Raw genomic sequence first — 15,237 nt, 5'->3', positions numbered from 1 at the left:
GGGCCTTCATTATATTTTCGCTAAGCTTTGGCCCATTGGTTGATGGGATAATTTCTCTTTTAGTCCCTCTTGCAAATTTGGAGTTCCATTAGGCCAAATGAAAAAAATTACATTTTTTAACATAAAGCTTTCTAGATTTGCTCCCCCTCCACCCAATTTGTTTTTTAAAAAAATTGGTTCGAACACCATTACAAAATTTGAACTTAAATTTGAACTTTATACATGACGTTTTTGGGGAAAACAACTAAGAATTCTAAAAAATTAATTTTCATGAATCGTAAAACAAACACGAAAAATACTTTGATTCCGCTAAAAAATTGTTGAACATATTGGATTTGTGGGGACTATGATCTTATCCCAGAATTATTTCTCCCTTTTTCCCCCCACATTCATTCACTTTCTTGTTCATCTTTTCATTCCATTTCTTCATCATGGTTGTTTTATCTTCTTCTTTTTTTTCTTTATTTGAAAAGGAAATTAAGTTTGATTGTCTCTTATCTCACCATCTCCATCCCCCCCCCTTTTTTTGTTGCTTTTATTCCTTGAGAGAACATGGTGGAGAGTATATTGCCCTACTTGTTCATATATCACCCTTTGAGGTAATCCTTTTTCAGGTGTAATTGCTTAAACATAAAGTTCTCTACGGTAAACTTTTAATACGATACAAGTAGTGAAGTACATATTGGGCAAGTTGAGTTAGATATAAATCGAGTAATTATAAGTTTGAATCATTTCCTAGGAAAGAAAATTTCTTTTAGGTCCTCCCATAAATTAAGACATTAAATTTAAATCTTTTTAGCCTTTCATTAAATGAAATTATTGCATTTTTGATCCAGTGAAAAGTTAACAATTTAATCCAAGTTTTTTTAATACAATTTTTTAGCATTGGCTCTCCAAAATTTTATAATTTTATTTCATCCTCCTCAACTGATTTTTGTTCTTCATCCTGCGTCAGCTTCGAGTTTGGATAAGTTTCAAGTTCAAGTTGTTTTAGATTTAGGTCGTTTCGAGCTCGTATTATATTGGGTTTGGGTCGCTAAGTGTTCGATCATTTGTATTGCTCAACTGAAGTTTTCGGGTTGATGTCATTTTTTGTTTATTTATTTAAGTCGATTTATGTTCGAGTCATTTTGTGTTTGGTCATTCATATTTTTCAATCAGATTTTTCGAGTTAGGTCATCTCGAGTCTATGTCATTTCAGTTTAATTGTTAAAATCCTTTCAAGTATAGGATCATTTTAGGTTCGGGTTTTTCCAAGTTCAAATCATTTCATGTTTTCATTTCGAGTTTAGGTCATTTTCAATTTTCGATAAAATAAGTTCAAGTTGTTAATTTTTTGTAGTTGAAACAAGTTGGTCGAGTTTCATATTCGAATTAATGGATGAAATTTTCGAATTCAAGCACATATATGTCTTGGGCAATTTCATCAGTAGCAAGGACGATGAAACTCAGCAACAACAAAGCAGTGGATGGTCCAAAAGCAAAGCAACGGACACACCCAGCTGGTGTTGCCTTTAGCACCTACCAAATGCCAAGCCTTTGCTTTGGCTATAAATTGAAAAGGAGAGTGCCTAACCCTTTAAGCATCAGTTTTTAAACTAGGACCTGGACCAGCCACTAAGCCACCAGTAGCCATGGATGTCTGCATTGATAAATACCCTTTCATCCTTTTTTCCTTACCATGCACGTGGTATGTGTAAAAAAAGGTAGGTAGGTATTCCCAAAAGAGCTTTGCATTAAAAAAAACTTCAATTGTGGGAAAAATAATTAAAATTGAAAAAAAGAGAGAGGCTTATATATATATATATAGAAAATATTTCAATCATATTTTTATTCATGTTCTCATCTCTAAATGTTTTAATTTTAATTTTGTTGTGTACTTTTTTTTATTTAGAATCTTTTGATATTCGATAATCATATTGGGTTTCAACTAAATTCGAAATCAAGTTGAATTGGATTCTTAAATGAAAAAGACAAAACAAGAGATCACATCAGAGTGAAGCTGGATGGTTTTTTGCCCACCCTAACTCCACCTCGACTTTCATTTCTATACACATAAACCGGGTTTTAATATATATTATCAATTATTATAAAAATTATAATTAAAAATATAAAATAGTTAAAAATTAATATAAGGGTATTTTAATAAATGTATCAAGGTAAGATGAGGCGGAATTCACCAAAACTTGACCTCAACATGACCCAGAAATCTTAATAGAAAACTCGCCTCTAAACCTGATTTCAAAAAGAAAACCTATCAAATCTAGGAGAATTGAAAGCTATTGGATTTGAAATTTTTTTTCACTCCTAAATTTTATTTATAAAACTCGAATTAAAAATTTTATTCAAGTTTGTTATTTCGATATTCATTTATTTTTATCTCAAATCAAAACAACCGATATTTGAAACGATATAAAGTTTTAGGGTCTACCTAGCTTGACTTCCAAGAAAAATAATACAATGTTATGATTGAGAGTGGAAGGAACAAACAATGAATTTACAGCCTTATAGGTTCTTTTCTCTCTCACCTTTTTTCTTTTTTGTGGAATATTATATATTGATAAGGTCAAAATAATGTTCATCATACATAAAGTGATTTTGATTATTATGTGTGTGACCAATGTAACAACAATTCATGTATATGCAATTCATATGTCAGATTTTTTTTTTAAAAAAAAGAGAAAGTATAGAAGAAAATTGATTTAATATTTATTATATATACACATTTTTATGAATAATACGTATGATATCACTATTACAAGTAAGTAAAAGTCGGTTCAAATTAATTTGATTGACTAATTCTGTAACACCCCGAACCCGAAACCGACACCGGAGTCGAACACGAGGTGTTAACTGGCTTTAACCCCTTACAAAATTTATTTTCCAGACACTGCCCAATCTGTGTACTAGCCGCTTTAAAAATCATATCTTGAGTTTCGTAACTCGAAAATTAGTTTCGTAATTTTTCCCAGAAACTAGACTCATGTGCCCATCTATGTAATTTTTTCTAGAATTTTTGGTTGGGCCAATTAGTACAGTTTATTAGTCAAAGTCCCCCAAGTTGCAGGGGTCGACTACACTGACCTTTGCCCATTACAACTGGGATATCTCCCTGCACGGGGCTTCAATACTGTTGCCGTTTGTTTCTATGAAAACTAGACTCAGAGAGGAATCTGTACATATATGGTACGACCCCTAATTATCTCTGGTTAATTTATAATGAATTTTCAAAGTCGGAGCAGGGAATCCAGAAACCGTTCTGGCCCTGTCCCACAAAAATCTGATTATCTCTTAATATACTGCCCATATGATCATTTCGTTACTTCCTCATGAAAGCAGACTCATCGAGCTTCGATTACATAATTTATTCATCAATTAATTCCACTCCTACTATTTTTAGTGATTTTTCAATCTCATGACACTGCTGCTGCCAGCATCTGTTACGAAAGTAACTAGGTCCATTTCATGCCTACCCTTGATCCAACTCAATCGAACATTCGTGCCATTTTCGCATGGCTTAAAGTTTACATGCCATAATTCAAACACAACGTACTAGCTTATACATGCCAAAATGATCTTCTAAGCACACTAAGAAGAAAGTACCAAAACTTGCTATCCGGTGTGATGACTTCAATGACGGCCCGACCCCGCAAAAATAGATGAGTCCAAGCAACCTATAGTGGGTGACAAGGAAACATCGAGTGAGTTTATAACTCAGTAAGTCATAAGCAATGCACTACCATCTATCAACAACATTATCACAAGAGGAAACAAAATGGAACGAGACAATTTACTCCATCCATACCGAACCATACCATAGTTCCTCCAACTTATCAATTCAATTTCATATCAATTCATGCATTCACATTCTATATACTCATCAATAGGACATTGAAGCAATTTCATAAATCAATATATTTTCGTTACAACCAAACGACTATACGGCCTTTCACCCATCCTACGATAAATTTTATGTACGTGACTTCAAGTATATATGTCACATAGGTTCGAACTTACCGAGCTCAACACCAAGTATAAGCATAGCACATAATAGCCATGTACTCAAAACACCTACCCGATCCGCTGTCCGCGATCGACTCAATAGTGTAGCACACATTGTGTCCGTAATGATTCACGAATATTTATTGAGCTCGCACACTCAGTGCTATATAATCAACTCGCACACTTAGTGCTACGTAATCAAATCGCACACTTAGTGCCACATAGTCCATCTCGCACACTTAGTGCCGCATGGTCAATTCGCACACTTAGTGCATCATATCCATTTCGCACACTTAGTGCAACATAGTCGAATCGCACACTTAGTGCTGTACAATTTAATCCCGCGCACTTAGCGCCAATCTCATGGTCATAAATGGTTATCCCGCACGTTTAGTGCCGAGATCAACAACTCAGTACATCTTACCTCTTTTCATTCATTCAACAATTTCATCATCACATACGTACATGCCTATATATATATGTATATTTATTCATTCCAATCAGCATCAATACATACACATTATGACCATTTAAAATAACACCCACTACATGCTTAATGACTTACCTCGTGTTGGGTAAGACGGTTCCAACTCGGCTACTCGATAACCTTTTCTTTGCCTTTGCTCGATTCACCTCCTTTAGCTCCTTGAGCTATATCAATAATTTAACTAGTTTAACCACCTTGCTAAATATTTACAATCCAATCTCACATGTATATGTATGTTAGTATATTCGGCCAATAATCTCATGCAACTACCAAAGCCGAATCAACTAAATATACTTATGTATATACACATATATCATCATCGAAATCACCTAAGCTTAGACATCGATTTTTAATTTCAAGTAAGTTGCCGAATGCAACCTTACTAAATTCTCATGGATTCAATATACCATTACCATGAAATCAACAACCAAATTCATAGACAATTTAGGAAAATCACATTACAAATCTCATATTCAAGCAAAGACCATGGCCGAAATGCACATATGACCTCATAACAAAAATATTGAACCTTTGGTTGCCCAATTAGCTTAACATCCATCAAATTTTAAATCAAGAAACTCACCTCATCTATAATCAACCCTCAATGCCCTAAAGCATCAAAAACAACATCAAAGAAATACAACCATCCATGGCCGAATGTCATAGCCGAATTGTTTTAACCATGAGTAACATAACAAGCATAGATCGTGTTTATGGATATACCGTGGCCGATTCAAGCTAATCACCTCCAAAATCATCAACCATTTTCGTTGCATATAACATATATAAACATGAATAAGTTTCATATAATCTCTTAATACATTAATTTCTTTCATCAACAACCTTTTGTTTTCTTGATCCATCAAAACTTAAAGGTAAGAAAGAATCAAGTTCTTCTCACACATACCATAACCGAAAGCTCCATCCAACACTTTCTCATGACCGATTGCTCATGTTATCAACAAGATTCAAGGTTTGAACATGGGCTATTTAAAACATGCATGCATCTCTAAGACAACATTAAACATACCTTGGTCTAAAGGACCACCTTGGCCGAATCTTGTTTCCCCTTCTTCCTCTAGTTAGAACAATTGCAAAAGAAAGAAAATATGAACACTCCTTCTTCCCTCCTTGTTAAGCATTCAAACTTCCTCATTTTTCATGCCACAACATCAAACACTCTCCCTAGGCAAGCAATGGCCGAATCTCCCCCCCCAAGTTCTTTTCTCCCCTTCCTTTTTCTTGGTTTTTCGGCTAGGTGATGGCAAGTATGACACCCCTTTTTTTTTGTTCCCTTTTCTATTATTAATCCCATCATTTGTTCACCAAAGAAACATTTTAAATTAGAATGAGTGGAGCATTATCACTCCTTGGCCGGCCACCCATCATCTTTTGGGCAATTTGACATGCAAAACCACTCTTTTTGGTACATGTACTAATAGACCATTTGAATTAGACTGTCATATTTTTACAATGTCTCAAATTGATCCCAATTAATAATTTCTCATGCAATTGGTAAAATTAGGGAATGAAACTTCCACATACTCATGTTCACACATAATAAGCATAGAATATAGCAAGTAATTATTTTTACGACTCGGTCTTGTGGTCCCGAAACCACTTCCCGACTAGGGTAAATTTTTGGGCTGTCACAACTCTCCCCCCTTAAGAAATTTTCGTCCCCGAAAAGCTTACCGGTAAATAGGTTTGGGTATCGTTCTTTCATCGAGCTCTCGGTTTCCCAAGTAGCTTCCTCGATCCCGTGTTCGAGCCATAACACCTTTACTTTCTGTTCGGCATCTTTAATCAAATCAACTCCGAAAATTTTACTTTCACCAAGCTCAGTCCAAAACAATGGTGTGCGGCATTTACGCCCGTACAAAGCCTCGTAAGGTGCCATCTTTATACTTGATTGAAAACTATTGTTGTAAGCGAATTCAATCAAAGGTAAATACCGTTCCCATGAACTACTAAACTCGAGGATGCAACATCTCAACATATCCTCAAGCATCTGAATTATCCGCTCGGATTGACCATCGGTTTAGGGGTGAAAAGCGGTGCTAAAATGCAGCTTGGTACCCAAAGCTTCTTGCAATTTCTTCCAAAATCGTGAGGTAAATCTCGGATCTCTATCCGACACGATAGAAATAGGTACTCCATGTAATCTCACAATCTGAGAGACATACAATTCGGCTAGTTTATCCAATGAAAGATCCGTACGCACGAGGATAAAGTGAGCCGACTTAGTCAGCCTATCAACAACAACCCAAATCGCATCCTTCTTACTTGCGGACAATGGCAGTCCGGACACAAAGTCCATTGTGACTCGGTCCCATTTCCACTCGGGTATCATGATCAGCTAAAGTAACCCTGAAGGCACTTAATGTTCCGCTTTCACTTCTTGACATATTAAACATCTCGAAACAAAGTCGGAGATGTCTCGTTTCATACCATGCCACCAAAATCGACGTTTCAAGTCGTTGTACATTTTCGTGCTCCCCGGGTGAATTGACATTCGGCTACAATAGGCTTCGTTCAGAATCATCGGAATAAGTTCCGAATTCCTTGGAACACACAAACGACTTCTAAACCTCAAACAACCATCATCATCAATCTGAAACTCCGATTCCTTGTTCGGAACACACTCAGCTCGTTTTGCAACCAATTCATCATCGACTTTCTGAGCTTCACGAATTTGATGAGTCAATAATGGTTTGGCTTTTAATTCAGCTACTAACACATTGTCAGGTAGAACAAACAAGTGTACATTCATCGCTCGCAAAGCAAACAGTGATTTCCAGCTTAAGGCGTCCGCAACCACATTAGCCTTTCCTGGGTGGTAATCAATGACAAGCTCGTAATCCTTCAACAACTCAAGCCAACGTCTTTGTCGCAGATTCAAGTCTCGTTGAGTCATCAAATATTTGAGACTTTTGTGATCCGAAAACACATGGCACTTCTCGCCAAACAAATAATGTCGCCATATTTTTAGTGCAAACACAATGGCGGCTAGTTCGAGATCATGGGTCGGATAATTTCTCTCGTGTGGCTTCAATTGTCTTGACGCATAGGCCACAACTCGACCTTCTTGCATCAATACGCAACCCAACCCAAGTAGGGATGCGTCACTATAAACGACAAACTCCTTACCCGATTCGGGTTGCACCAAAATTGGAGCTTCAGTCAGATGAGTTTTCAGTTGATCGAAGCTTTTCTGACATTTCTCCGTCCATTCGAACTTAACATCCTTCTGAAGTAGCTTCGTCATTGGTGTGGCTATCATCGAGAAACCTCTGACAAATCGTCGATAATAACCGGCGAGCCCTAGAAAGCTCCGGACTTCGGTAACATTTCTCGGAGGCTTCCAGTTAAGTATGGCTGAAATTTTGCTCGGGTCAACCCGAATACCCGATGCGGATACCACATGACCCAAGAAGCTAACCTCTCTTAGCCAGAACTCACACTTATTGAACTTAGCATATAACTGCTTATCCCGCAAAATTTGCAACACTAGCCTCAGATGCTCAGCATGTTCGGCCTCATCTCTTGAATAGACCAAGATGTCATCAATAAACACAACTACGAACCGATCCAAATACGGCCTAAAGATCCGATTCATCAAATCCATAAACACCGCAGGGGCATTAGTGAGCCCAAACGGCATCACTAAGAACTCATAGTGACCGTACCTCGTTCTGAAAGCAGTTTTGGGTACGTCCGAATCTCGAATCCGCAACTGATAATAACCCGATCTCAAATCTATCTTTGAAAACACCGATGCTCCCTTTAATTGATCGAACAGATCATCAATACGCGGTAACGGATACTTATTCTTTATCGTCACTTTATTCAGTTGACGATAATCAATGCACAACCTCATGGTTCCGTCCTTCTTTTTCACAAACAATACTGGTGCACCCCAAGGTGAGAAACTCGGTCGGGCGAAACCTCTATCCGTCAATTCTTGCAACTGAGCTTTCAACTCTTTCAACTCGGTTAGTGCCATGCGATATGGAGCGATCGAAATAGGCGTAGTTCCAGGTACAAGCTCAATACCAAACTCTACCTCCCGAACAGGTGGCAAACCCGGTAACTCTTCAGGAAAAACATCCGGGTATTCACAGACCACCGGCACCGATTCGGGTTTCTTTTCTAACTCCTTGTCATCAAGTACATACGCGAGGTATGCTTCGCACCCTTTCCTTACATATTTCTGGGCCAACATTGCTGATATTACAGCTGGCAACCCCCTTAAGTCCGCAGACTCAACTCGGATTATTTCGTTATTTGCGCACCTCAAGTCGATAGTCTTGCTTTTGCAATTTACAACCGCATCATGCGCGGTTAACCAATCCAAACCAAGAATAACATCAAACTCGTCGAACGGCAAAAGCATCAAATCAGCCGGAAAACAGGATTCTCGGATTATTAGAGGGCATCTCTTACACACTTTATCAACAAGTACGCATTGACCCAAAGGGTTTGATACTCGAATTACGAGCTCAGTAGACTCAACAGGTAGAGTCTTACTGGTTGCTAAGGTTTCGCATACATATGAATGAGTAGAACCAGGGTCAATCAATGCAATCACATTAGTATCAAAGAGAGTGAAGGTACCAGTGATGACGTCGGGGGAGGATGCCTCCTCTCGTGCGCGAATGGCATATGCTCTAGCAGGAGCACGGTTCTCGGCGCGATCGGCCGTATCAGAAGCCCCCCTCTGACTACCACCCCTGCCTCCAAAAGTTCTCGGTGGTCTACCTCTAGATGTCACTCCACTAGGTCTTGCACCTTGAATCTTATTCTTCTCATCCAGCTCCGTGCAATCTCTAATGAGATGGTCCTTCGAACCGCACCCGTAACAGGCCCTGCTAGTAGACTTGCCCCAACATTCACCTAGGTGTCGTCTTCCACATTGGGGACATTCAGGTTTCTCGTGACGATTATTGCCCACACTAGCTACCGAAGTAGCTCGGGAGCCCATCGATGGTCTTGCCCTGATGGAGATTCCCGCAGTCGCCCTCGACTTATTAATGTCCTCCCTGAACTTCTTCACAGCTGAGAACGGAGCTTTACCCGTCGATCTTTTACGATAATCTCTAGCTTCAAATTCAGCCTTCCTCTTCTCCTTTCCAAGTTCCTCCGCCTTGCAGGCTCGTTCGACTAGTGTTACAAATTCCTTTATTTCCAAAATACCCATTAGTAGCTTTAAATCTTCATTCAATCCTTCCTCAAATCTTTTGCACATAGCAACCTCATCAGCTACACACTCCCGGGCATACCTACTAAGTCTTACGAATTCATGTTCGTATTCAGATACAGTCATACGGCCTTGCTTGAGTTCCAAGAACTCCTTACGCTTCTGATCAATGAACCGCTGGCTAATAAATTTCTTCCGAAATTCCGTTTGAAAGAAGTCCCAAGTTACTCGCTCGTTCGGGACTATGGAAATCAAGGTCCTCCACCAATAGTAGGCTGAGTCTCGCAACAAAGATACAGCACATTTTAGACATTCATCGGGTGTGCATGACAATTCATCGAACACCCGAATGGTGTTATCAAGCCAGAACTCGGCCCTTTCGGCATCATCAGTTACTATGGCCTTGAACTCCTCGGCCCCACGCTTCCTAATCAAGTCTACCGGTGGCTTACTCAGCCTCACAGGATCAGCGACTGATGGCATTACAGGCTCTTGGGGTGGATTATTCAAATTTGGGAATGGTTGGACAGCCGGGTTGGCTCGGGCATACTGCGCGACCCACTCATTCATCATGGTAAAGAAGGCTTGTTTAGCCCCCTCACCTTGATTATTCGCAGATGACTGAGGTTCAACAGGCGGCGTCCCTTGTGCAGGAGCAGCCGCTACGCTCTCAACGTCATCCGCTAGGGTTCTTTCTTCACCGGGATCCATTTACTAATCAAGACAAAAACATTTCAACCGTCAGAAGTCATCACCCTTTTAAACATTAACATTATGGCATGTATAGCTAGACTCATACGTGCTATGGTAGTCCTAGAACCGACTAAACCATGGCTCTGATACCAATAAAATGTAACACCCCGAACCCGAAACCGACACCGGAGTCGAACACGAGGTGTTAACTGGCTTTAACCCCTTACAAAATTTATTTTCCAGACACTGCCCAATCTGTGTACTAGCCGCTTTAAAAATCATATCTTGAGTTTCGTAACTCGAAAATCAGTTTCGTAATTTTTCCCAGAAACTAGACTCATGTGCCCATCTATGTAATTTTTTCTAGAATTTTTGGTTGGGCCAATTAGTACAGTTTATTAGTCAAAGTCCCCCAAGTTGCAGGGGTCGACTACACTGACCTTTGCCCATTACGACTGGGATATCTCCCTGCACGGGGCTTCAATACTGTTGCCGTTTGTTTCTATGAAAACTAGACTCAGAGAGGAATCTGTACATATATGGTACGACCCCTAATTATCTCTGGTTAATTTATAATGAATTTTCAAAGTCGGAGCAGGGAATCCAGAAACCGTTCTGGCCCTGTCCCACAAAAATCTGATTATCTCTTAATATACTGCCCATATGATCATTTCGTTACTTCCTCATGAAAGCAGACTCATCGAGCTTCGATTACATAATTTATTCATCAATTAATTCCACTCCTACTATTTTTAGTGATTTTTCAATCTCATGACACTGCTGCTGCCAGCATCTGTTACGAAAGTAACTAGGTCCATTTCATGCCTACCCTTGATCCAACTCAATCGAACATTCGTGCCATTTTCGCATGGCTTAAAGTTTACATGCCATAATTCAAACACAACGTACTAGCTTATACATGCCAAAATGATCTTCTAAGCACACTAAGAAGAAAGTACCAAAACTTGCTATCCGGTGTGATGACTTCAATGACGGCCCGACCCCGCAAAAATAGATGAGTCCAAGCAACCTATAGTGGGTGACAAGGAAACATCGAGTGAGTTTATAACTCAGTAAGTCATAAGCAATGCACTACCATCTATCAACAACATTATCACAAGAGGAAACAAAATGGAACGAGACAATTTACTCCATCCATACCGAACCATACCATAGTTCCTCCAACTTATCAATTCAATTTCATATCAATTCATGCATTCACATTCTATATACTCATCAATAGGACATTGAAGCAATTTCATAAATCAATATATTTTCGTTACAACCAAACGACTATACGGCCTTTCACCCATCCTACGATAAATTTTATGTACGTGACTTCAAGTATATATGTCACATAGGTTCGAACTTACCGAGCTCAACACCAAGTATAAGCATAGCACATAATAGCCATGTACTCAAAACACCTACCCGATCCACTGTCCGCGATCGACTCAATAGTGTAGCACACATTGTGTCCGTAATGATTCACGAATATTTATTGAGCTCGCACACTCAGTGCTATATAATCAACTCGCACACTTAGTGCTACGTAATCAAATCGCACACTTAGTGCCACATAGTCCATCTCGCACACTTAGTGCCGCATGGTCAATTCGCACACTTAGTGCATCATATCCATTTCGCACACTTAGTGCAACATAGTCGAATCGCACACTTAGTGCTGTACAATTTAATCCCGCGCACTTAGCGCCAATCTCATGGTCATAAATGGTTATCCCGCACGTTTAGTGCCGAGATCAACAACTCAGTACATCTTACCTCTTTTCATTCATTCAACAATTTCATCATCACATACGTACATGCCTATATATATATATGTATATTTATTCATTCCAATCAGCATCAATACATACACATTATGACCATTTAAAATAACACCCACTACATGCTTAATGACTTACCTCGTGTTGGGTAAGACGGTTCCAACTCGGCTACTCGATAACCTTTTCTTTGCCTTTGCTCGATTCACCTCCTTTAGCTCCTTGAGCTATATCAATAATTTAACTAGTTTAACCACCTTGCTAAATATTTACAATCCAATCTCACATGTATATGTATGTTAGTATATTCGGCCAATAATCTCATGCAACTACCAAAGCCGAATCAACTAAATATACTTATGTATATACACATATATCATCATCGAAATCACCTAAGCTTAGACATCGATTTTTAATTTCAAGTAAGTTGCCGAATGCAACCTTACTAAATTCTCATGGATTCAATATACCATTACCATGAAATCAACAACCAAATTCATAGACAATTTAGGAAAATCACATTACAAATCTCATATTCAAGCAAAGACCATGGCCGAAATGCACATATGACCTCATAACAAAAATATTGAACCTTTGGTTGCCCAATTAGCTTAACATCCATCAAATTTTAAATCAAGAAACTCACCTCATCTATAATCAACCCTCAATGCCCTAAAGCATCAAAAACAACATCAAAGAAATACAACCATCCATGGCCGAATGTCATAGCCGAATTGTTTTAACCATGAGTAACATAACAAGCATAGATCGTGTTTATGGATATACCGTGGCCGATTCAAGCTAATCACCTCCAAAATCATCAACCATTTTCGTTGCATATAACATATATAAACATGAATAAGTTTCATATAATCTCTTAATACATTAATTTCTTTCATCAACAACCTTTTGTTTTCTTGATCCATCAAAACTTAAAGGTAAGAAAGAATCAAGTTCTTCTCACACATACCATAACCGAAAGCTCCATCCAACACTTTCTCATGACCGATTGCTCATGTTATCAACAAGATTCAAGGTTTGAACATGGGCTATTTAAAACATGCATGCATCTCTAAGACAACATTAAACATACCTTGGTCTAAAGGACCACCTTGGCCGAATCTTGTTTCCCCTTCTTCCTCTAGTTAGAACAATTGCAAAAGAAAGAAAATATGAACACTCCTTCTTCCCTCCTTGTTAAGCATTCAAACTTCCTCATTTTTCATGCCACAACATCAAACACTCTCCCTAGGCAAGCAATGGCCGAATCTCCCCCCCCCAAGTTCTTTTCTCCCCTTCCTTTTTCTTGGTTTTTCGGCTAGGTGATGGCAAGTATGACACCCCTTTTTTTTTTGTTCCCTTTTCTATTATTAATCCCATCATTTGTTCACCAAAGAAACATTTTAAATTAGAATGAGTGGAGCATTATCACTCCTTGGCCGGCCACCCATCATCTTTTGGGCAATTTGACATGCAAAACCACTCTTTTTGGTACATGTACTAATAGACCATTTGAATTAGACTGTCATATTTTTACAATGTCTCAAATTGATCCCAATTAATAATTTCTCATGCAATTGGTAAAATTAGGGAATGAAACTTCCACATACTCATGTTCACACATAATAAGCATAGAATATAGCAAGTAATTATTTTTACGACTCGGTCTTGTGGTCCCGAAACCACTTCCCGACTAGGGTAAATTTTTGGGCTGTCACAAATTCGATAGTTTTGGGAGAAATTAGTTATAATAGTTAATTCGATTTATTAAATGCTCAAAAAAATTAAATTAATCGATTAGCAATTATGAACTTATATAATCCAATCAATCAACTTACTTAACTTATAATATACATTAAAGTTTAAAATCCATGGAGGTTTATATTTTTATTTTATTTAGTAGCATATGGTAATACGAGTCAGTCCCCCAGAAAAATTGGAAAATTTCAATATTCCCTTGAAGTTTTAAAATTGTTTAATTAAACCCTTTATAAATTATCTAATTATGAACTAATATAGGAGAAAATTATGATTTGTCCAGTAAAATGAAAAAAAATATTTAACCTTTTTAAAAATCATAAATTAATACATGATAAAATTTATATTTAACAGTCAATTGAGAATTAACTCATTTGGCATAAACATTATCGCCAATACAAAAATATGTGGTTCGAGTGCGCTGAAGCGAATTATGGTTACCTCCTCTCTAATCTCTATATTTTGGAATCAGATATAACTTTCATTGCCATGTTGTTTGAGACAGTGTTGAAACCTCAAAAGTGTCACCCCAAACACAAGCTAAACAGCTAGGAGCCACTAGCTACTTCCCATTGCAAGCATTATTGTATATATGATGAGAAATTTCCTTGGACAATGACATTGAAAACCTTTTTACACTTTGCTTATACTTGACATGGTTTTTAAGATGGAAATTAGTGCTGGTTTTGTCGGTTGTTGCTATATAATATAACAATCTAAATCATCAATTAATGTTCCACGGATTAATAAAATCAATCATTATAAATACTAAATCGAATAATTAATTCAACTCTTACTACTTATTAATTAACTAAAATAAATTTGACGGACAGCCCATACATTTACATATGGTGAAACTCAAGGGATAAGGCAAAGGGGACAGGCATAGCTCTGACCCCTAAAATAGAAAATTTCAGTTTTAATTCCTTCAAAGTTTATAATTTTTTAAGTATACATGATCAAGTTATAGTTTGGCCCCTAAAAATTGATGCAATTTTGATTTAATCATTCTAAATACAATGGTGAAATTACATTTTAACTCCCATCAAAATATATTACTAAATCTCAACTCTTCCATTAAAAATTCTTAACTTCATCCCTGATCAGACTCAAACTTTAAAACTCAAATTTCTTAAAATCTTAAAATTATCATTGAGCCGAAGCCTCATTCACTCTCGACAATATTGAGAATGACATCCGAAAATACATAAAGCTAAGAGTGTGTTGGTTATTAGTGTTGAGAAACTAGTGTATGTGGACGGATAAGTTGAGAGGACTTGACTAAAAATATAGGTGATATTGGAGCCTAAAAT

This window comes from Gossypium hirsutum, chromosome D10, assembly GCF_007990345.1.
Source record: "Gossypium hirsutum isolate 1008001.06 chromosome D10, Gossypium_hirsutum_v2.1, whole genome shotgun sequence".
NCBI lineage: Eukaryota > Viridiplantae > Streptophyta > Magnoliopsida > Malvales > Malvaceae > Gossypium > Gossypium hirsutum.
The sequence above is the reverse complement of the archived record's forward strand: the minus strand, read 5'-3'. Positions refer to the sequence as shown.